The 24,487-nt window shown below is 39.4% G+C and overlaps 1 protein-coding gene and 1 long non-coding RNA gene across 3 annotated transcripts in view; one reads left to right on the top strand and one right to left on the bottom strand.

Moving 5' to 3' along the window:
- ormdl3 (ORMDL sphingolipid biosynthesis regulator 3) overlaps positions 1 to 24,487 on the bottom strand; it is a 70,383-nt gene that overhangs the window by 23,254 nt on the left and 22,642 nt on the right. The gene's annotated exons all lie outside the window — the stretch shown is intronic.
- Positions 2,157 to 13,770, top strand: LOC309713382. The gene is made up of 3 exons (XR_014278578.1): positions 2,157 to 3,141; positions 6,083 to 6,176; positions 10,179 to 13,770. It is a non-coding gene; the product is annotated as an uncharacterized lncRNA (long non-coding RNA).

Here is a 24,487-nt window from a genome sequence, read left to right as displayed (position 1 = left end):
ATGTATCGGATTCAGCACCACATTACCTGCAGTGTGAACCATCCAATAGCAATGAAATCCAAACAGGAGCCAAAAACCCCCCAAACAAACACAAAAATACAAGAAGAACTGAATTAAAACAAGAATTCAGATCTCACAAGAATAAACAAGAATGCAGGAATCAAAAGCAATACTGAACCCTGACAATGCCAGCAGTGGTCTTTTCAGCCAGAATGACTGCAAACACCTAAGCAGACATGCACAGCCTGCGATAACAAAATTACTGGCTGCGACCGAGTGGCCTGCGCTGTTTTCAGCATTTGTCTGTACATGTGTTTGTGGATGTGAATGTGTAGAAACAATGCCAGAAGATCATGTCTGCCTAAACATCTGTGGACAGATTTTATCAACTTGATAATGCCACAAACAGACGCAGTAATGACAGGCTGAGTTGGAGCAAGAGCATTATCTGCAGCCATGACTACTGAGGAGCAGTGGCGCTGTCACATCTTCTTTTGCATTTTTAATGCTTTTGCAACCCTCCATGTGATACATCTTTATGTAATATGTACTAGCTTCAATAGCGTGCACAACTCATCGGCTGAGTTGTGGTTTTTCCCAGAAAAAGAACGCCTCTTAAACACCTGCTGTTTCTGATTGCTCTGAAATGTCTCCAGTGTGCAATTTCTTGTGCTAAATGATTATAAAAGTTTAGTATTTTTTGCATTACGACCACTTGTGTTTACAAGAGGTGCTGCTGCTAGTGGGGTCGACTCATTCTAGCTGAATGAATGAGTGGTTAGAGCTCAGTATGTCATGGGTGACTGCACTCTGCACAAGACCTCTCAGTCTCCAGACAGCCACTATTAGTGCACTGCCTAAGCCCTTAAGGGATGTTCCAACCCTCATCAGGCAGTAATGAAAAGGGGTGGAATGGGAGGTATACAGGTCATGTCTTTGCTCCGGGTCTGTTCACTATTAATAAATATAGCCAGAGATCTGCCTCAAATCACAGGTATGCAAAAGCATCTGATTACACAGGCAAGTGATGTGAAAAATATTTGCGCCCTTCCTGATTTCCTAGTGTTTTGCATATTTATCACACCTATATGCTTCAGATCATCAAACACATTTTAATATTAGACGAAGATAACATGAGTAAATACACAATGCAGTTTTTAAATTATGATTTCATTGATTAAGCGAGGGTTTAAGTCATAAATTAACTGAATAGCTGCATTTTTTTTTGGAAAGCTGAGTTCAGTTTCACTAAATACATTCAGGCCTGATTACTGGCAGACATGTTGAATTAAGAAATCACTTAAATGGAACCTGTCTGACAAAGTAAAGCAAGCTAAAAGATCTCTAAAAGCAGCACATCATGCCACGATCTGAAGAAACACCTGAAAACCAAAGTCACTTAACTCAATCAGCCTGGAAAGGGTTACACAGCCATTTTTAAGGATTTGGGACTCCAGTGAACCACGGTAAGAGCCATTACACACAAACAGAGAAAACCTGGGACATTGGTGAAGCTTCCCATGTCTCAATTAAGGTCAGAGCTCATGATTCAACAATAAGAAAGAAACTTGGCAAAAATGGCATCCATCTTCGTTCCAAGGAGAAAACCACTGATGACCAAAAAGAACGAAGGTTTGTCTCACATTTGCCAAAAAACCCCCATATTGATAACCTCTGTACTGACGAGACAGAAGCTGAACTTGTTGGAAGATTTGAATCCCGTTACATCTGGCATAAAACTAACACATTGATGTAGTAAATGAAACCATGAATTCTGCATTTAACAAAAACAATCATATGATCCCAATGAGCAAGCACTTTAGCGACAGTGGGAAGGAAAAACTCCCTTTTAACAGGAAGAAACCTCCAGCAGAACCAGGCTCAGGGAGGGGCGGGGCCATCTGCTGCGACCGGTTGGGGTGAGAGAAGGAAAACATGAAGAAATGCTGTAGAAGAGAGCCAGAGATTAATAACAAGTATGATTCAATGCAGAGAGGTCTATTAACACATGAGTTAGAAAGGTGACTGAAGAAGAAATACTCAGTGTATCATGGGAATCCCCCAGCAGCCTACACCTATTGCAGCATAACTAAGGGAGGATTCAGAGTCACCCGATCCAGCCCTAACTATATGCTTTAGCAAAAAGAAAAGTTTGAAGCCTAAAAGTAGACATAGTGTCTGTCTCCTGAATCCAAACTGGAAGCTGGTTCAACAGAAGAGGGGCCTGAAAACTGAAGGCAGGCAAGTCAGCCTGCAGTGTGAGAGCGAATTGCTCTAATTTGGTGATATGGTACTATAAGGTCATTAAGATAAGATGGGGCCGGATTATTTAAGACCTCGTATGCAGTGTTGGTCAAGTTACTTGAAAAAAGTAATCAGTAACTAATTACTGATTACTTCCCCCCAAAAGTAATCCCATTACTTTACTGATTACTTATTTTCAAAAGTAATTAATTACTTAGTTACTTTTTAAAAACACAATTTACAACCTGAATAGGTGATAAAGCGATAGATCTTTCAACCCAGTTCTACTTTTTCTGCACAATCCATCATACAAAATGTAATCAAATGGAAAAGTCTCTTTTTAAAACTTGTTTTATTAGTTTTAATATTTTAACTTTATGCATCAAGTTGAAAATATATGTAGTGTGTATATATTGTTTTTTGTTTTATATGTCTGAAACAAATAAAGATACAATACAATACAATACAATACAATAATTTAATTATATGCAACATTCACTGACTGGAAGAAATTTGTTTAACATTTGAACCTATTTTCTGCACATTCCAGCACATAATTATTTTATTTTTTTTGTGTGTTTACACTCACTCTTTCAAATAGATGCAAGTAAAACACAGCAGAAAATAAATAACATCAAAGACTAGCGGTCCTGTTGCTCTATTTTCACCTGTAAAGCAGGAGTGGGGTAGGCGGAGGTTTACCCTGGTGCAGGTGTGCCGCAGTGGTCAGTGGAAGAATCCGCGAGTTTCTCTGTGAGTTTCCCATTACGCCGTAGCGCACTCGGTGCTTGCTTGGAAGTTTAGGGGTTTTTTTTCGCTGTAAAAAGAAGTTTTCTTCCCACGCACAACGGACGCTAATGTTTTTGTCACTTTTTATGGAATCAAACTCAAAGTAAGGTCAGTACTTCCACGCTTTAAACGCTGCATGCTCATACTCTCTCCTGCACTCGATATATTATCCATTGTTGATCTGCACACAGCTGTTGTCACAAACGTCGCACTCGCTTACGTCATTGTCATGAGACATTCTCGCAAAAAAATCACGGTTTTAGTAATGCAGTAACGCAGCGTGCTTACGGGAAAGTAAGAGTAATCTAATTACCTTTTTTGCAATAGTAATCCCTTACTTTACTCGTTACTTGAAAAAACTAATCGGATTACAGTAACACGTCTGCCCATCTCTGATTGCTTGTGAGGAGCAGGATTTTGAATTCAATTCTATATTGGGAAGCCAATATAGTTGATTTTTGGATTCTGCAGCAGGACAATGATCCAAAACACTCCAAACACACCAACTCCACCTCTGCATGGCTTAAGAAAAACAATATGAAGACTTGAGTAGACTAGAGTGGCTTAGTAAGTCCTGAACGGATCCGATTGATTGCTGTGGCATGACCTTAAAAACATGGTTCATGCTTCAATGTGGCAGAATAAAAATAATTCTGCAAAGAAGAGTGGATCAAAATTCCTCCACAATGCTGTAAAAGACTAATTGTCAGTTAACAAAGGCTTGATAGCAACTGTTACTGGTGACCTAACCAGTTATCAGAGTTAAAAAACTGGAAAAAAACAAAAATAAGATCCATATATATAACAGATAAGCAGTGTTGGGGAGTAACGGAATACATGTACCGCCGTTACGTATTTAAAATACAAAATATGAGTAACTGTATTCCGTTACAGTTACCGTTTAAAAAGGTGGTATTTAGAATACAGTTACTTTGTTGGAATAAATGGATTACACGGCGGTACTTTCCTGTTTCATATTGTCGCGGGTCAGGACTGTTTGGGTTTTGTTTGACAGCTACGTTCTGTTGTTGCAGGCGGCAGCGTTACGGTTGCCATGGTTACAGGGTAACGCTCTCTCCGCGACTGTGTGTTTCCTGGGTGAGAGAGCGCCTTTTTGTTGTTGTGCTAAGCTAATAGGCAGAATGCTACAGGTATAGCTCTAAAGAATGTAGCATCATGGGCAGTGTAGTCCGTGCTGCAGGGAGAATGGACTGCCATACACGTTATGTGTCTGTGAGCGAGGGAGGGAGAAAAAGGAAAAGTACGAGTTGTCATCGAGCAGAAACGGGAGCTGGAAGCATGTAAATATAATAATAACCACTGCAGCCAAGAAGAGTGCCTGACGAGCCCAGTTGTAATAAGCTATTAAGACTCGACTGTACACCGTGTTCGTGTTTTCCTCCGAAACAATAAGTTCCGTTGGAGCAGTCTTTCAACGCCTCTCTCTGTCTCTCGCTAGCAAACTTGACCCAGACAACAAAGTAAAGCTATTTTTCGGCTACGAGCTGACAGGGACCCCGCCGTATTAGTCAGAGGTCCCTTTACTACGGTTCAGAGCCGCGGTGAGTAACAGTAATAAATCACAGCAATAGTACATTCACGTAGTTGTAAACAGCATGATAATATATTAAGTAATCCAAAGTATTCAGAATACGTTACTCTCATCGAGTAACGTAACGTAACAGTGAAGGGAATTTTGGTTCCCTATTACCTCAGGTTAATTAATATCATTATAATTTAATAATGTTAAGTGACGCTTATAGCTGAAGCTTTTATTTTGTCATGTGCTGCTTTGTTTTTAAACATACATGAGTCTTAATAAGATAAAAGATGTCATTTTATGCTAAAGCCTTTTTTATTAGATATACAGTCGAGCAAAAAAGAATTTTTCCTTCCTTTATGTAAAACTAAGTGCTCCTCCCATAGGAATTAAATATAATTAAAATATAATAATAAAAAGAAAAGAATTAAGGTGTTGCAAAAGTACAGACAAAGTTTAGACCTCTTGAAATGCTGTGGTAGGACATTACGAGAGCTCTGCAAAACAAAATCCTGCAAACCTCAATAAACTCAAGCAATGTTTTTAAGGAAGAGTTTGCTAAAATTCCTCCTCAGTGATGTGTGAAACTGTTAAAGTCATACAGAAAACCGTTATTTCAAGTTATTGCTGATAAAGGTGGTTTTACAAGCTCCTGAAACATGTGGTATAGTTAGTTTTTTACAGGACTGCAAAGAGTCTGTCATGGTACTGCGTTTGTGACCCAGTATTTGTGTTTCAGACCCTGGAATTATATCTTTTAATTATTGTTGTTCATGGTTTTGTTTTTCTTTAGTTCTCAGTGATCTTCGTTCTCTCTTCGTGTTTATTTCGGCCTGTTTCAATCTCTGTCTCCGTGTGTTCTCTGGGTCATCCTGTGCTCGTCCTTTCTTGTCGAGTCAGCCTTGTCTCTGTGTTCGTTCATCTCCTGTCTCCCCCCAGTCTGTCGTGTCTCCTTGTCAAGTCCACGTCTCCATACCTGTCTCCTGTTTCCCGTTTTATTTTGATAGTTCCTTGTCCTGTGTTCAGTGGATTCAGTTTTGCTTCCTCCCAGTCTTGTTATGTCAGATTATTTCCAGCTGTGTTTCCCATTCCCTCGTTACCCCTTGTGTATTTAAGCCCTGTGTTTTCCTCTGTCAATTGTCTCGTCGTACACCCTCTTTGCTATGTGTTTCTTCCGAACTCTTAGTAGTATCCTAGTCCTCCGTTTCCCAGCTTAGTTCCTTAGTTTCCTAGTTGCTTACTTTTTATTTCTAGTTCTTTGTTTTCTGTATAAATGCAGAATTATGTCCAGTAATAAAGCTTCCGTTTTCAGTTAACTTCCCATGTTTGAGTCCTGCGTTTGTATCCTACAGCCATGACAGAGTCTGGTAGAAACCCTCTTTCACAGCTGTACTTATATAAACTAGGTTTTAAAATTTACCAGACAATTGTATTATCGTGCCACTGGTATTCTGTCTTCTTTAAAAATTTGCTGTAATTTATACATGTTCTTCATTCTGTGTCCTTCAGTGTAGTGGGAACCTTGGACATGTAGGAGAGCTTGGCGTCACATCACAGTGCAGCATATGGCAGCAGGAAAAGGTCAACTCTGCTTCAGTATCAGGTGCCAGATAATACAGAGCACACGAGGACACATTTCAGGCAGTGTTTGATATGTTTTAATGAGACAGGTGGGTGCATGATCAGGTGTCAGCCAAGAGCTAGAGAGCATCAAAACTAAAAGGTGTAGCTACACCTAATTAACACATGAATAATCGATTACGTCTTTTATCTTAGTAACTGACGAGTTGCTACAGAGGGTTAAGTCCTGAGTAATTGACACTAGCTGCATCTGAATGGTAAATCAGCTAATTATAAGTATTTTGCTGAGATATAGGTGTAAATGAGCTTTTCATTAGATTGCTAGCATAAAAAGCAACATACAGAACTGTAGTGCTGCATCAGACAGTGCAAGAGCAAAAAAAAAAAAAAATGAGCCACATTTTTTTTAATTCACATCCCAACATACTGTATACCAAATCCCCATTAAATGGTATCTATCAAGTTTTATTTCTCAGTGTTTATCCAACCAGAATGAAGATGTCTAGAAACAACTTCAGTGCTGCTGTTGATGATGACGACACAGGGCTCGCTGAACATTTATGTAAAGCGTTGTGTCAGCAAAAATAGTGCCATACATCCACCTGACTAATACACAATCTCTAGAGGCGTCCAAAGACAGTTGTAGACTCTGGGCCTGAAAGGAGAAGCCAGTATGGTAGTGCCTTAAACCTGGATTGTTTCAAAAACCCAGCAGGGCATCAATCTTTTAGCTGCAAAGGAAATGTTAAAAAACAAACAAACAAACAAACAAACAAAAAACCCACAACAACAACTTTGGGGTCTTTATTTAGGATCTCAGTGAGCAGATTCCTAATTAATTTACTGTGGAAATTAAATGGCAAATGGACTGGTGGATACATAATGCTTTTATACTCTATTTGAGCACTTAAAACACTTTATATTTGCCTTATCTACACCGATTTCTCCCATTTTTTGTAGAGTGCTTTCTTCACACAAATTCATGCTCCAGTGAATGCCTTGCCCATTCTTGCCCAAGGATACTTAGGTATGCAGACTGGAAACTGGAGCAGCCAAATATCAAACCAACAACCTCACCCATCAATTGAAAAGCCAGACGCATCATGTATCAGGTCTGCAACCAAATCTGAGGCTTATTGAAAACGTTCAAAAGGTCTGGAGAAATATCGCTCATTTTCAGACTTTAGCAAAGTACTGTACAGTCTATAAACACAACTGTTTTTATAATTCAGATAAATGAAACATGCTGTGTGAAGGAAAACGTGACAAGTGACACTAATCGTGTCGCACTATTTCACTGATGAGCAAATGGTGGTGGTGAGACAATCACATAAACACAATTCCAAGAGTAAATTATTTACACTTTAAAGCCTTTCATATTCTATTTCACTTATATTATACACACTGTCCATTTGTGGCCATCAGTAAGTCTAAACAGACAGTAACACTACAGTCAAAATGAGCACATAAAAAGTAACATCTGATTTATAACAGTTTATACTACAGTTTGACCTGTTAATACCTCGAGGAATGTCTCGTCCTGCTCTGACCTACCTGTAAACCTCTTTATGTTTACATTTCTTTATACTTTGTTTACTGTATTACTAAATACATGTAAAAACTGCCCATGTTTCTAACACCTACTTTAGCAGAAAGTAAATCTAATCTTAAAAGTTGAGGTGTTTGTTTCCCCGAATCCAAACTGCGAGAGTGGCCTGATGGCTGAAGGCGCTGCCTCTCATTCCACTTTTAAAAACTCCATGAAGCACGAGTACGCCTGAAGTCTGAGAGAAAAGTGATCTTCAGCCATTGATTATAACGGATGTGCTTTATGTCATTTTTACCATTACAAGCTCCTCAAACAAGAGTGCTGTAACTACTGAATGGTTGTATTATATAACTGAATCATTCTAGCATTCATCAGCATCATCTAGTTCCTTTTTCTTATATTTATCTTTATAATTACTTCAATAAAACACTGATGTTAAGAATTGGCCTGATAGATCGTCTAGCTTTCAAGGTGCTGTACTATCATTTTGCTGGACTTGTTGCAGTACAGCATACAGACTCACTGAGTATATTAGAAGGAAAATAACTCATCTCTCTTGACTGATGAGGTCTTTTCTGGAAGTATTGGCTCTGATCACTGAGCATGCAATTCGTTTTAATGAGAAATCTTTGAATCTTGGGCAACATTTGTATGTACTGTCTGTAAGGTGGGTTCCCAAGCAACAAATGGTCTTTTCAAGCCTTTAACTTAAGTGTGTGTAGAGTCACAGAGTCTCAGAGAGCTTTAATTTCAACTAAGTCATTGTCTAAGAAGCAAATAGAAAATCTGGAGATACTCCTCATAAATATAATTAGATTTATAAAATCAATAAAAATATGTGATCTATTGCCTTGTGTTCATGAGGGGCAATCAATTGTATGCATTAAGAAGACCAATCATCCGTAGTCCAAAAAACCTCCTACAGTACATGCTCCATCTGCTCCACTGCTTCACTTCATTGTGTCTACTTCAGCAGGGGAAAATAGACTCCAAACCTGGGCTCAATAACCAAATAAGGTCTGAGGCATCCTATTCATTGTCCAATCTAGTGCTCAAAATTGAAAGAAACCAATCAAAGACATCAGTTTTCAATTTTGGCACAGCTGAGAAAAATATTGATCAGGCAGGAGTTTCTTATCTAAACACTGGAAAAAAGGATGCGCTAATACCAGATTTATTATGTTTACTACTAAATCAATACCGTGGCTCCAAACATGATTTGCTTGAATTAAGATTAAAGTAATCAAGACATGTAATATAGTTAAAGACAACATGCTTGACTCAGTCACACAAACCTCCAAAATAAATCTACATTGAATTTTTCTATTTACTGAAATACCAAGAAATTTTTATAGAAAAAAAACTGGACACTTTACTGGCCAACAATTACATTTTCACTCTGTTTTTTGGTTTGTGCATAATTCATCAGTACTTATTGTGTTAGTAATTTTTTCTAATTAAGAAGACTAAAATCCCAGCCACATAAGCCTTCAGACTGGTTGGTGACCACCTGAGAAACATCAGTCTCTAGGGGAAAATATGAGTAGCAATGCACAGGACGCCATTGGGTGCTCAAAGCTGTTGTATAGTTGATAAAGCCCCAGTCAGTGATCCCCTGATAACCAGTGGTCACTAGAGAAAAATGCATATTCTTTGTTTATTGCTATGATCGCTAACAGGTTGCCACAGTTGCTACTACTCACTAAGCAGTACTGCAACTGTGAAGAATGCAATGCAAACCAGGATAACTAACCATTCACCTACTAGGTATGTAGCTACTTTGATAGTGTGTGACTACTGATAGTGCCATCTCAAATCATTTAAATCATTCATGTATTCAAAATGGCGAGTTTAAGTAGTGAAATACATGATTTGACACATCTGCATCAGTTAAAGTGCAAAAATACTATTAATAAATATTTGGGTGATCAATCGGTGTAAAATGTTTAACTGTACCAACATATCAGATAGCAGTACAGAAATATAGGTGTCCTAAGACAATATTACCTTTATTTTTTCTAAAACAAAAGCTTATTTTAAAAATTAACATACAAAATTAAATGCTGGTTGAAGCCAATCAAGAACTTTAAAAGCTTTTCCATGACCGAGTTGTCTAAAAAGAAACGGAAAATCCATTCAGACATTCAATGTTCAAAATATTCACCAATTTCCCCAGCCCATCTAATTATTAATGTCAAAATGAAAAATGTATACAACTATGTAATATACAAGAAAAGGCTGGCATTAAAATTAATAGAAAGAAGAGTATTAACCATTAGAGAACCAGTGTCCTCAGGCTAAGCAGAGTAATTGCTGTAGTTAAAATGACGTTTTTATCATCACTCATTTGTTGCTGCTCAATTTTGCATTTCTTTTCCATGACACACTCATTGTATTGATTCCTTATAATATAATGCCTCATCTGACTAACAAAAATGGATGAGTAGAGGACTAATCAATGAACCTCACTCCCAGGACACCTGGAGGAAACCTTAGCAAAGCCGCACAGTCAGGAGTCTGCATACAGTGATGGAAAACACTCGATCCTTTCATCCAACTTGCTTTATGTTATTAAAAAAAAGGGAGAGAAGAAATAAAAGAGCGACAACTGACAGCCCTTGTATTGTGTTGACGGTGGGAGGATTAAAGACTGAGAAAACTCGAGAAGATGAGAAGAGACTGAGCGACCATCTGAATGAGGCCTTGCAGCGGGGCAGATTAGCTGCGTTTGTGGTGTTCACACAGATTTCATGAAGCTAATATCAAAGCAGCAGCTGGAGGAAAAGGCCAGGCAGAGACACATGAGGACAGCGACAGAAAAGGGAATGAGAAATGCAATCTCCTTAAAAGAGGAGGAGCCTGCCATCAACTGGTGTGTGTGTATATTTTCATATACTGCTCTGCACTGTCCTGCCCTCTCCCTCTTTAACTTGAGAGGAAATTTTCTTGTGAAACTCAGCTGGCTAACTCTTCTGGGATAATATTTTATACAGCTGCAAACTAAAACCTTGTGATGGGTTCAGAAGCCTTGTGATTGAGAACATCTTTAAAAATGCAAACCCCTTCAAAGAGCTTCACTCTGAATCCATCTGAAGACACAGCTGGCTTTCTCCCAGACTTTTTTTTTAAATTTTCTTGTGGAAAAATTCTTTTCTTATGACCTTGATGTAAGCTCTGGGGTTTGATTATTAGAGGCTCTTCCTATTCGTGCAAAAATTGTTGAAACGCATCGTTCTCTGAGAGGGGATTAGCATGTTTTGGTTTCATGTTCTCATTATGTTTGCTGTTCTAATGTAGTATATTATCTAAGAGTAAATTGTTGGATCATTTTCAGTGATATCTCTGTGCTGCAATTCATCACAGTGGCAGATTTAATTTCCTGTATAGATGATAATCTTCCCCAATCAGATACAAAACTTGTAATAACAAGAATACAAACAGTTCAGGTGTTTTTTGTTTTGTTTTTTTAAAATGTTATCTATTTTGAGGCTGTACCTTAGTGGAACAGAGCTTTAACTCCAAATTATATACAGGAGGTGTGGAAAGTCTTGAGCCACTCCTGATTTCTTTATATTTTGTTTCCAAGGAGCCAGACGTTCTTGCATTTTTTAAGTGGTCTTGAGCAACACTTCTCCAGGTTTTCTGGAGGTCTTTCAGTTTTTTCCTCAGGCATTACGTCTTTTATGGTCCTTGTACCAGATCATTTTCAGAGGAGCGTTTTTGTGTTTGTTCGTTAAGCCACTTAACACTGACTTATGAATCATTCAAACATAAAAGAGACCTAGCTCAAGAGATGAGCCAGATGAGCCATAAAAGACAACTTAGCAACAGACCAGTGTTTCTTTAGGTGCTTTGTTAGTAGCAGCAGATGAATAGCATCTGAAAGTAATGCGTTTAAGAAATAGGAAAAAAAATCCAGCAAAGGGCGGCTCAAGACAGCCAAAACCCGACACAGGACCTGAGAGATGTGTCTCACCCTTCAGCTGATCCATCTACTGTTCACTGAAGCCTCATTAGAAATGATCTCAGTGGAAAGGTGGCTGTTAAGAAGCCATTCTCGTGGATGGGAAATGGGGAGAAAAGGCTGAGGTTTGCCAAAGTGTACATGAAATGAACTGAAAATCAGTGGATGACCCAAATGTGAAATGTGTGGCTCAGTGAGTTTCTACAGCAATCGAAAACGCAGTAGAGGCTCTATTATGGTTTAAGGCTGTATTTCAGCCAGCGTTGTTCGAGATCTTGTCAAAATTCCCTTCCCTCTCTTCTTCTTAAGGAAGCTTTGCCCACTATTGGTCCCTGTATCCAACTTTTACTGAATGCATCACAGCATTACTTAGAAGATTATTAAAAACCCTAACTGTTGACTTGGGCCTCCCATATTCTTCTCTTCACCAGCTCGGGTTAGTTCAGAACGCAGCTGTGTGTCTCTTAACTGGTACTAGAAATTATGATCACATCACACCAGTTTTAACCAACCTACATTGGCTCCCTGTCGAATATCGTTATCAATTTCAAAATTCTCTTCCTTACCTTTAAAATTCGAAACAATTTGGCTCCCAGCTATCTATCTGAACTCCTCTATTTGTATAATCCTAATAGAGCACTAAGATCTTCCAATCAGATGCTCCTGATCACGTCTGAAGTCCAGAGGTGATCCGGCTCTTGACCGGCTTTTGAATCAAACTAGTTGATAACTTCGTGGCTAGTTATGCTGTTTACCCATATTGTTCATTGCCCTCCTTTTAACTGTTTTATTCTAACTGTCTTGTGCTATTGCTCTGACCAACTGTGAAGCACGTTGGTCAACTTTGTTGTATTATGTGCTATAGAAATAAATTGTGATTTGAAAATTGATGGAATTATGAACACAGATTTTAATCCACTATGCACCACCTTTTCAAAAAGCACCATTTTTCCAGCAGGACATTGGTTACACACACACACACACACACACACACACACTTAAAATGTTTATTAACAACAATGAGGCGTCCTTTAAGCTTTTTTTTCTGGTTTTTATTGTTTCTACCAATATCCAAAAATGTAAACCTGTTTCTTTAAATTTGAAGATCATTAAGTCACTGAATCATTAGACAAATAAGTTAATGATAAAGGGAAAATTTAGAAAGGTTAAAAACAAAAGGCAGCCAACATCCAAAGAAGAGCTTTGAATGTCCTTCAAGGAGCCTGGAGGACTGTTCCTGAAGACCACTTAAAAATAAATAAATAAATTTACATTAAAGCTTGGAGAAGAAAGTTCAGTATAAAGGACGTCATGCTAAATGCAGATTTTCAAGCTCACTAGAATTATACAAACTATGTTTTTGCTTCCCTGTTTCAATCCAAGAAATGAGTGGTGGCTAAAGTCTTTTGCAATGTACTGTAGTCTAGTAAGGACTGTTATTACCATGTCTGAAAGTAATCTGCGAGCACAAACAGTTCGTCCCATCATAAACGATTTGGAAAACACAGAAGTGTGTTCTCTGGAGCTGCTTCAATTAGAACAAATGGAACAGTAACAAAGTGTTTGTGCTGAAATTTGACATTCAAATGAGCTTCATAAATTCTCATTAGGGCAGCAGTTATTTAAATTCTGAATGCATGTGTCAGCTATTATAATTAATTAGTTCGTTAATGTATACAGCAGGGTGACTGCAAGCCATATACCACTCTTAATACATTTCTAACCATATCTGAGCACATTTAACATTGACCACAAGTACTGCAGCCTGGGCATTGTTATTGTTGTGACCAAAAGTAGTTATAAAACTTACATTTTCTGAATCGTTGGCAAACTCTCTAAAGATTATACTTAATGGCGTTTTATTTTTGGACTTATTTCCAGTTGATTATTGTAGTTTCAGTTAATTTTTGTAGTTCATTAGTTCCAGGAGGTCAGAGTACAGACGTGTGATGTCATCAGTAAGCGCAGAAAAAAGAAAAACAGTGTGTGAGACGTGAGAACATTATTTGCTGATGATATGCTGCCTGTAAACTCCGAACCTGAACTGAGGAGAATAAAGTTGCCACAAGGAGAATGGAGTCATGTCTTTCTGAGGGTGCAATATTATTAGAAGTAATAATCCTATTTTCAGTTAAAAGTGACAAACAATTATGTAAATCAACTAAAATGGCATTTATGTAACTTTAATATTTTTTAATTTTATTTTTTGTGTTGCAGCTCTCAGTTCACATGCACTGCTTTGGCTTGTTGTGCCACTCAGTCAACAAACAGATCTGGGATACAGAGTTGATTTTTTTTTCTTACACAATTATTTATAAACTTAAAAAAAAACCCCAAAAACCTGAACTATTAAAACATTTATTACAGCCCCATCCCCTTGGCCATCAGGTTACATCTAGCCAGTGTTTTTGACCATAAACCTTGTCTTTCGAATCACTGGTGATGGAGAAGAGAGCTAACAAAAAGGTCCAGACAGCAGGGGACTTGTCCACCCTGGGAGACTTGCAAAGTCGCCATGGAGACAGCCTAGGCCAACAAACTAACATTTCATGGTCACGTATTTCTGAAAGCAGACCAAGTGTTACAGAGTAAAAAAAAAAAAAAAACCTCAGCAATTCCAGGTAAAAATTAACGATCTTTCCACGGGTTCCCTTTCAAGGTTTATTGATTTACACACAACACAAAACTGGAGCCTTATAGTAAAAAAAGTCATTATTATTTATTTATTTATTTATTTTTAATCTTCTTTATTACTGAAAGATAATAGACAAATATATGAAAAGATAATAATTGGATATTTGACAATTACTGGAATGTAGATAAGCTACATAATGTCAGACAGCAAAATGACTCAATAATACAGGAGACAAGTTAAAATTATAAGTGAATTCTAAACTACCAGCTTACATTGATACACATGAACGCAGTCAGCGGGGCAAATAAAACAGGCAGACAAATATCAGACAAGACAAAATCAGTGCAAGGTCCAAAACCAGCACAGCCACTGTCAATTCACTGACAAACATAAACCACAGGAAAAAAAGAGGAAAAAAAACAAAAACAAGAAACTCACATGCAAAGGTCTGTGGCTCTCATTCATTGTATTAATTGAACTGACCTCACAGCCCATTGCTCATTCAGTCAGCTGGGTTCAGTTAATGTGCAAATGTATTGTTTATAAGGTTGGGGAAACCTGCAGTCAGCTGAGACTGAAGATGTCACTTGGACAAGTGACAGAACGTTTCTCCCACTGAAAACGTTACGTCCAAGAGGTCCAATCTCACCTCTTTTAAGAGGTCATACATTATAAAAAGCTAAATAAGAAATGGCTGGATAGCTTGACTACAAGGAAAATCAAAAAATATGGCACCTGAGGATTACCTGATCAGGAAGAGGTAGTCCAGAACACAGGCAGGAAAAAACTGGCACAACTAAAACTTGGACCAAAAGATGGACCAGATTCAAGAAATACAACATAAAAGAGAAAATGGTGGACAGCAATCAAAACAAAAAGCCACAAAGTAAATCAGTTTGGGTGACCACTTATACTTTACGCAAATACAGTTTCCTCTTCCAGGAACCAATTAATATTACGTCAAAGAAGAGCACACAGCATGATATTGAATTCACTGTACTTCCAGTATTCGGCCAAACATCTGTAAAAGTCCACTTGGGAAAGAAAGGCTGGATGGCTGCATACAAATTTCAACTTCTAAAAGCCAGAACTGTCTATTTGCACAATTCTGTCAAGGTTTAGGACAACAGTGCCAGGTTTCAAGAGGTTTCTTTGTAAGTACTACTTTTGTAGTTTTATGTTACCTTGGACAAGGTTTTATGTTCCCTTGCAAATTTTATTGCTTATTACACCTTTCAAAGAGCCAAGCTGCAGCAGTATACAGCCACCCAGGGGGTTAAAACAGTGCATCTACATCTGTGGTTGAAGCTATGATACGTTTACAGCAGCTGTGCTTTAAACACTGTAGTCATCAAAGCACTGCCAGCACAATCATGTCAAATCACTGTGCACATACAATGGCTGCAATAGCACCAGATCGATTGAAATGTGTCACAGCCATAATCATCACAACCAAAGCACAGCCAAGGTTACAGCCACAGCAATAATCATAATCAGAGCAGTCTGTTATCGTTTAATAGGACAAGTCCTTGGACGAATAATTGAAAGAAATGAGGTGTTCAAGACTTTTGCACAATTCTATATGGATGCAGCTCTTTGTCAAAGAGGCAAGGTCCAAAAACATCAAAAAAAAATCTAAAGCACAGGTAAGAACTGGCCCAATAAAATAAGGAACAGATGAGAGAAAAAAAGCCATGAACAGGTGAAAAGGTCAGACACAATGAAACAGGAAACTGCTGGAGAGGAAACACAAATGGAAAGTATCAAAATGGGGATTTACAAAAGCACCGTTTTGGGGGAGGAAAAAAAAAAGTAGCCATGAGTTGTGATGAAACCAAGGTAATGGACTGCTTGGCAGGTGGTCTAAAATAACCTTACATCTAACTTCAGTCAGAAATACTCACTGTGAAGCCAGTGCCATTATTATCCAAACTGTTACAGTTAAATTTAGTGGCACAGGTGCCACTAAATCTATGGTGCTGTGAGCTGCATGTGAAGTAGAGTGAAAATTCAGCAGGGAGCAGAACAAAGCAGGCAGTTAAAATATACTGAATTAGAGAGAAATCACCACAGGTACTGTAGACTAGGCAGAAAGGAGGATGCTGGCGAAGGGAGAAACACTTAGCTAATGTTTACGGCAATGTTGCAGGCTGCAAATACAGCTTAAAGACATCTTTAGTTTGAACCTTCCCAGTCTTAAAATACCCATTAAAATAACATTATGACATCCCAGCACAAACAGAGATAATTTCCCTATATTTCATAACTCACCACGTAGGATTTGGCAAAGCTTACAACAGGGGTATGACTGGTTTAATTCACAGGTGTGCTGACACAAAGCTTTACTAGGTAGAGGTCATTTCTGCTTATTTGGATCACTAAGCTTCTTTAATGTGTCTGTAGTTCTGGATGGCTTTGTCTCAAAAATATTATGGCCTGCTGTTGGTACAGCCAACATCCAACATCCATATTACTCTGCTTCCAATGAAAAGACATCTGTCTGTGTGCATTACACCCATATGGTTTGTGGATGCATCTTGCTAACCGGGTTTGCTGGTTAAACATAAGGTCTCAGTCATGTAGGTCTACAGGCCTGTCAGCAACAATCTGGCCACCACCAGTCACCAGGGAAAACCGTATGCCCAGACTGGTTGGCAAGTGCACCTTAGAGGTTGCTGGCCATTGCCAGGTGATATCAGTGTATCACAAAATGGTGATACACTGAAAAACCTACTTGTCATTGCTTTGGTTGCTAGCAGATTACCAGGGCCGCTCGAAGTTTGCATGGGCTCATTCAAAAAAAAAAAAAAAAAAAAAAAAATTTGAAAAAGAAAACCCCCAGCCTGAAAAGTATTTGATATATAAAGCTACAATTTGACAGTAATAAATAATAATAATAATAATCAAATTTTCCACCATATTTTTATGCTCTGAGATGATCCAGCAGAAGGCTTGGCTGATTTGACCCTCTAATATGCTAACTTGATTGTTAACACCTCTGAATTATAGTGAATCCTGAAAAAATGTGATGCTAATCAGGAAATTTGCCTTCAAAATAAAAGGTTGCCACTGCAGCCAACATGTTTCAAAACATGCAACTTTTGCAAAGGTAAAATGTTTTTTGATTTTTACAGTTTCACACCAGATCTGAGATTTTAAAACGCAAAGCTGCTGCGGGGCGGATTTTTGGTGTAGCACCATGCTTGTGACTCCCAGCAACCTCAAGCAACCATTTACAACCAGTTGGGGAATACTCTTTTCTCCCTTTTGATTGCAGATGGCTTTCCAGGCCATATGACTGAAGCCCAACTAAGCAGTCTCTTCTAATGGAAATGTCACTTCTGGCTCAAATAAACCCAACATGCTGGCAATCTAAGCACAAAGATTAAGCTAAAAAAAAAAGTGAAGGAATCCAAGAATTAGCATTTGGATTCAAAGTTGCAGATGATGCCCATGGGTGGCGCAGTTACAACTCCACACTTATAAACATTTCAGATGTATTGGTGCATGCTGAAGGCTATGCTCACGGACACGTTTTAAAGAACAATGTCATGCTTTTGAACACGAGCATGACTTATGTCGTTTGATGTTTTCTGTGTACACAGGTTATGTCATAGTGTAGGTTTTCCAATGTAGCACACATTTACCCCATCCAGACACGCTGCCTGCCTGACATAAAAGCACACCCATGCAGACTTTCAGATATTTGTACAAAAGCATAGTTTCCTTAACACATGGTCAACCATTTGGAACACACACGCGCAGCTTAAGGCGTGTCAGCTTGGCTCCACTAAGCTGCCAGAGTCTATATCTGTTAGTCTGGGTGCTTTAGGTTAAAAGCTTTTAATATGAACAATGAAAAATACAGTGGCACATAAAAAAAAAAAAAATAACAGCACAGGAGTAAAATAGCAGGATGACAGAAAAAGAACTGTATGGAGAACGACCGAAATAGATAAAAGGTGCTGCACAGAGCACAAGGGGAATGGGACGTAAAGAGAAAATTGCAACTAATGATTAGTTTCATTAACATTTAATATCCTGGTGATTACCATTTGATTTAAAGGATATTCCAGCAATTAAGTCCTGCACTTCCATTATGTTTTGGGACTATCACAAGACAAATGAAAAAAGGGGCAAAAGCTCACATTTCCTGACTTTAGTGTCTTGCAAGTTTTGCGCAGAACTTCCCATAAAGCCTGTAATGCTAATTACACCCATTGTTTCAGGTTGTCACAGCTTCTTCAAAGCAGCACAGGGTATTCACAAAATTGTCTCTGTGTCTTTTAGAATCCTCTATGAAAAGTAAACTATTGCATGTGGAGCTGTCAATTAAATAACTGACTACAGTACACTTAATGCATGTCGTTTGGGTTATATGACTGAATTCTGCCAACAGACATCTCGGTACCATTAAGCTGCAGGATGTATTTGCCGTACAACCACAGTCACCGTCACCTCAGTCAGATTACATTGCTCAACATGTTGTATATGTTCCTCGGGGAAACTGCACATTAAGCAATGTGTACAGAACATACTGAAGGCAAAGGTCCAGAGGAAGTGGAGCATTAAAAAGAGCACACGACTGAACATTACACACTCCGTGGCAGCCTTACTGGCAGCTAAACTACAATTTCTGGACATTTATAGTTAGGTGAAAATGTTGCATTTTCTTTGGGTCACATTTTCAAATTGCTGGTTTGGTTTGAGCAGCTGTTTCAAATAGAAGAAAAAAGCTACACAGTAGAAGCAGCAAATCGTTACTATTTTACCTCGATAAAGGACTCCAAAGAATTGACAAATCACTTCAGGGTTACAATAATCTTGCCAGCCATTTCAAAAAGAGACAAGAGGGTCACCAGTGTTTGGACCCGTTGCTGACACTGTCACACATCATGTACCACTGCTGACTTTGTCTGCAACTCACATACGTGACACGCAATCAGTATTTCTTTTCCCTCTTTCTCCCTCACTCATGCACACTTCTTAGTCTCTTATGAACTAATGTTGGAAATGTGGTTTTTCTTGAAAGAAATCAGCCAAATATTGCATCAGATTGAATAGAATCAGCTATCATTTATGATTTTTAATGGAACATCTCCACGGGTCATCTATTATTTATTCTTTTGCTCAACTTAATATTTTCCTTCTTATTTGCCAGTCTCTTAAAGACCTTTTCTTTGAAACTCTGCCTCGCAGGCTTGCATTCAAGAGTTGCTCTGCTGATGCCGAGACTGATCTTCTGCAGTTATCTGTTAATTAAGCTGGCTGATGTGCTCCCTTCTTGCCTAATCACACACCAGAGTTTTCCGTTTTGGGCAAAGCCAGGTTGTACTTCTCTGTAGGGTAGTAGAGAAGACCATTATATTTAGTCTTCAGTGTTTTGGCAGTGTTGTTGCTTACAACTGTATTAAAAGTTTCAGAAGTACAATCATTTTTTTCAGACTATTATCAAACCCAGCAAGGCTGGTGCAACTGATTTTCAAAGAAGCTAAATATATTGTGTCTTTAACCAACCACCAACTGGCCAAGGAATACACATTTTCCCCAGGAAACCAAAGGAACCAGGGTTTAGTTTTTAATTTCACTTGCTAAAACTATTTGTGAAGCTAGCTTAAGATTCTAGTTTCTTAGCTTTAAACTATTACTGTAATAAACCTGACATTCAGATTTCTCTGAGAGCCCTTTCATAACCAATTACAACTTTTCAAAGCTTCTAGCATAGCTGTAGACATTCTCACTGTGTCTCAGTTTGAATTGGTTAAAGTATGCAGTGCTGCTCTGAAAACCTTGCAATTGCACTGGCCATTAATAAATCGCTGTGGTCACCTGTAGTGTGTAAAAAAGACACTGATTTTTGTGCAAACACTTACCAACTACTCCCTAAGTCAGGGGCGTCCAAATCTAGGCCTCAAGGGCCCAGCATCCTGCAGGTTCTAGATGCGTCCTTCTTGTTCTTCTTTGTGTTTAACGGCGGTTGGCAACCAACGTAAAGGAGCATTACCGCCTCCTACTGTTCCGGAGTATGGGTCAGACAGTGAGCTTACAGTCTGTATCCAAAAAACAATACAAAACCGAAAAAAAAGACCCTACACTCTTTCATAAACACCTATATCCTTCAGAAACCCCACCAGTTCCCTCACCTGTACCGTACTACCCTCCAACACACTCTTCAGATTAAATTCCCCAATTCTCTGCTCCTTCAATCTATTCTGCAGAACTTTCCTTTCCACATCATAACCCTTGCACCGCAGTATTACATGCTCTACTGTCTCCACCTCCTCCTGGCACACTCCACAAAGCCCTGTCTCATGTTCTCCTATCATCTATAGTATTTTATTTAATGCACAATGTCCCAGTCTAAGCCTGGTAATGACCACCTCTTCTCTCCTATTACCCCTATACAACCTACACCCTGCCACCCCCTTCTTAAGATGATACAATTGCCTGCACTTACTCCCTGAATCCCACCGCGTCTGCCACTCCTGAACAACCTGCCTCCAAACAATACCTTTTGCTTCAGATTCGCTGCTTTTAATTTCCATCTCAGTCCTATTTTTAGTCAACGCTCCTTTTGCCAACCTAGCCACCTTTTCATTTCCACTGATTCCTACATGAGCTGGCACCCAAAGAAAGTGAATATTGCCACCACAACACCTTATTCTGCTTATAGTCTACAGCATACTATACAGCATGCCCTGCCTTGTCTTCGAACAAAATGACTAGACTTGGAAGAACAGCTGCAGAGTCAGAACACACTACCACCTGCCTGATTTTTGAACACTCTACCCATTTCAATGCTACCAAAATTGCTACCATTTCAACCGTGTACACTGCCAGTCCATCCGAAGTGCGTCTCTTTATTTCAATATTTTTTTGATGGAATTGCTATTCCAAAACCCTGTACTTCCAGTATCTGGACTTTTAGCACCATCCGTGAACACATGAATACACTCAGAGTATTCATTCAAGCTGTGAAAATGAAATGCTGAAACAAGATCGACGACTCCTTTCAATTTTCTCTTCAGATCCAGCAAGTACCAGTCCACAGGAGGGGTCTCCAATAACCATGGAGGAACCACAGGGAACACTACTGCAGGACATATTTTAAGTTCATACACTTGACACTCCTTAGCCCACTGATTCCCCACCTTTCCAAAATGATCCTTCTGACTTCTTCCATACTCCCAGCATTCCAAAAGTACCTCCTTTGTGGGATGTGTGTCACCATGACCACCAAGATGAACCCAGTAATTCACCGATATTTGCTTCCTCCTAAGATCTAGGGGCATTTCTCCCATCTCCACTTGTAGGGAGACGTTTTAAAAGCTCCACAGCACACTCCAAGGGCTTCCGATTGCAGAACATCCAAACGTCTCAGCACAGAAGGAGCTGCTGAACCATATGCCACACACCCATAATCGAAGACCGATCTAATTAATGCCTGGTAAAGACTTTTCAAAGCAGAAGAGCTCGCTCCCCAACCCCTCCCAGCTACACACCTCATAACATTAATAACTTTTTTGCATTCGGTTTCTAGATGTGTCCTTGATCCAACACAGCTGATTTAAATGGCTAAATTACCTCATCAACTGTCTTGGTAATGATCACCTGAATCATTTGATTCAGGTGTGTTGACCCAGGGTGAGAGCTAAAACCTGGGGACACTGGGCCTTGAGGCCTGGAGTTGGACAACCCTTCCCTAAGTAGTAGTGAAACAGAAAAGTGAGATGCAAACCAGAAACTTAGAAGTTCACAAAACTTTTACTTTAAAGTTAAATGTTCTCTGTTTGTTTGTAGTTTATGGGGCGATCGTGGCTCAAGAGTTGCGCGTTCGTCTTGTGATCACAAGGTTGCCGGTTCGAGCCCCGGCTTGGACAGTCTCGGATGTTGTGTCCTTGGGCAAGACACTTCACCCGTTGCCTACTGGTGGTGGTCAGACGGCCCGGTGGCGCCAGTGCCCGGCAGCCTCGCCTCTGTCAGTGCGCCCCAGGGTGGCTGTGGCTACAATGTAGCTGCCATCACCAGTGTGTGAATGGGTGGATGATTGTGTATAGTGTAAAGCGCTTTGGGGTCCTTAGGACCAAGTAAAGCGCTATACAAATATAGACCATTTAACATTTTACCATTTTTTTATTGTTGCAGACAAGTCGACGTCTTACCTGAATAAAAAGGTCTTAAAAAAGCAGCAGGGTTGATCCTCCCTTAGCTCCGCCTAGCAACTGGAGATTACGAAGGAATCAGTCTGTAGACATGTGTGCCTGAGGTCTTAATCAGCAGATAAAATTTTTGTCCCTCTTTTGGCCTTATTTCTTTTACCTGCTGCCTTTTGGTGTTAAAACTGATTTCATCTGGCTGGAACTTTATAGTGTGTATGATGTAAGCTTTATGGCCCTTATGGTGCATTACACTAAAATGAATCACAGAAAGCAATTCGAGTAATTACTCTGCTAATCAGCATGAGTGCATTATGTGTATGTATCAGCCTCAGCTAGAAAACATAACACTATATTTCTAAGCTTTCATTCCTTCCTAGAAATACTATGTTCCCACCAACACTATATGGCCAATAAAACATTTAATACTGTGGTAAAGATAATAACACTTGGCAAAGCAGAAATGTTTTGGCCGCCTATACTGTAATACATCAACCGATTCTATTCTTGTCACTCGATTTCTCCTCGGATGCCAATAAATGACAATAAAAATGGTTCTGAATTCAACTAAAAGAGTGTTTAAGTTGAAGTATAGACTTTTACAGCACACTGCAGGTAGACAGCTTTCTATTTACATTTTAATATTCATGTCACTTCTGGACAATGTGAGCTACAACAGCCTTTGCTGTATTCATGTAGGAAAACATGACTCTTATGTCATGTGACTTATGTCTGCATTATGCCAGTAGGGATCCCAGTGTCATTAGGCTGCAGGACACATTCACTGTCAAGCCACAGTCACCTCAGTCACATTGGATAGCTCGGCACGTTGTACATGTTCCTCTGGGAAAACTCACATTAAGCAAAGTCTACAGAAGTGACTGAAGGCAAAGATCAGCAGGAACCGAAGCACTGAAATGAGGTCATGTGTTGAGATGTTCCACCCCGATGCCGATGACTGAAGACTACAAATTTCAGTGATATAGATGGAAGGCACTGACTCATGTCTTGGGGATGGGCTTGTCAGCGAGTGCGTGGTGACTGTTCCTTTACCTGCCGGACTGAGGCAGCTCAGAGGAAAGGAGCCAAATGGATCCATCCTCTTTGGGATCCCACCACCTGCAGAAGGTGCTCTAGGGGTCCACTTTGTTATAGATGCCTGGGTGCCAACTGGCTTCAGAGAAAAAGCCCTGCCTGGGGAGAGGGAAGTCTTGGCAGCTCTGGTTAGACTGCTGCCCCTGAATCTGGATAAGCAAGTGAAAAGGGATATGAATCAGACAGAGGGATGGATGAATTAAAGCACAGGAGAGCTAAAGACTAGTCAGAATGAAGTTAGCCATTCTTCATTCCTTTGGTGTTATTTGGTTTGCAAAGATAGCCTTTCAATTTTCTATGACTTTGCAAACTCTCCTTTAAAAATTAGCTTTTTTAAAACAAATGGCTAAATCACAAAGGAAGTGTGTAAATGTCACAAAGTACAATTGAGCGGACTGTGATTATGGTGCAGTGTGTGACCGTTCATGTGGAATTTTAATAGGCAGCCCAAAAACTCTCTGCGCTCTGCCTGCAATGAATTCACTTTCCCACATCAGCCAGAGGGAAAAAATGTTATCTCCTGCAAACCAAAACCAATTTGGTAGAGAATAAACGATGCACCTGCCCAATTGCCAGACACTAAAACCTCTGATCCCTTGTTATCTGCTTCATTTCTTTCATTTTGACACGGCAGTAACTGATTGTAGAGCAGGAATACTCCATCACTCTCAGAGATCATCATTTCCATGCAAATAAGAAAAGTGGACGACCAGACAGCACACTTAAGAAGCACTGAGGTATAATATCCCACGGCGGATCAATAAACAACATATGGAAGTGACTCATCACCAGCGCATTCACCCGCCTCATCCTTCTGGCAAAGTGCTGAGGCAAGGCTCTCCCCATGTCTGCTCCAGATCCGATAAGGAGAGATGTTCCCACTCAGACACAAGGGGCCTGCTGGCAACAAGTCCATCTCGTTTTATTGATCTGC

The sequence above is a fragment of the Aulonocara stuartgranti genome (assembly GCF_965226115.1).
Source record: "Aulonocara stuartgranti genome assembly, chromosome: 8".
Taxonomy (NCBI): domain Eukaryota; kingdom Metazoa; phylum Chordata; class Actinopteri; order Cichliformes; family Cichlidae; genus Aulonocara; species Aulonocara stuartgranti.
Note: the sequence above shows the minus strand (reverse complement) of the source record. Positions and strands in the feature narration are given on the sequence as shown.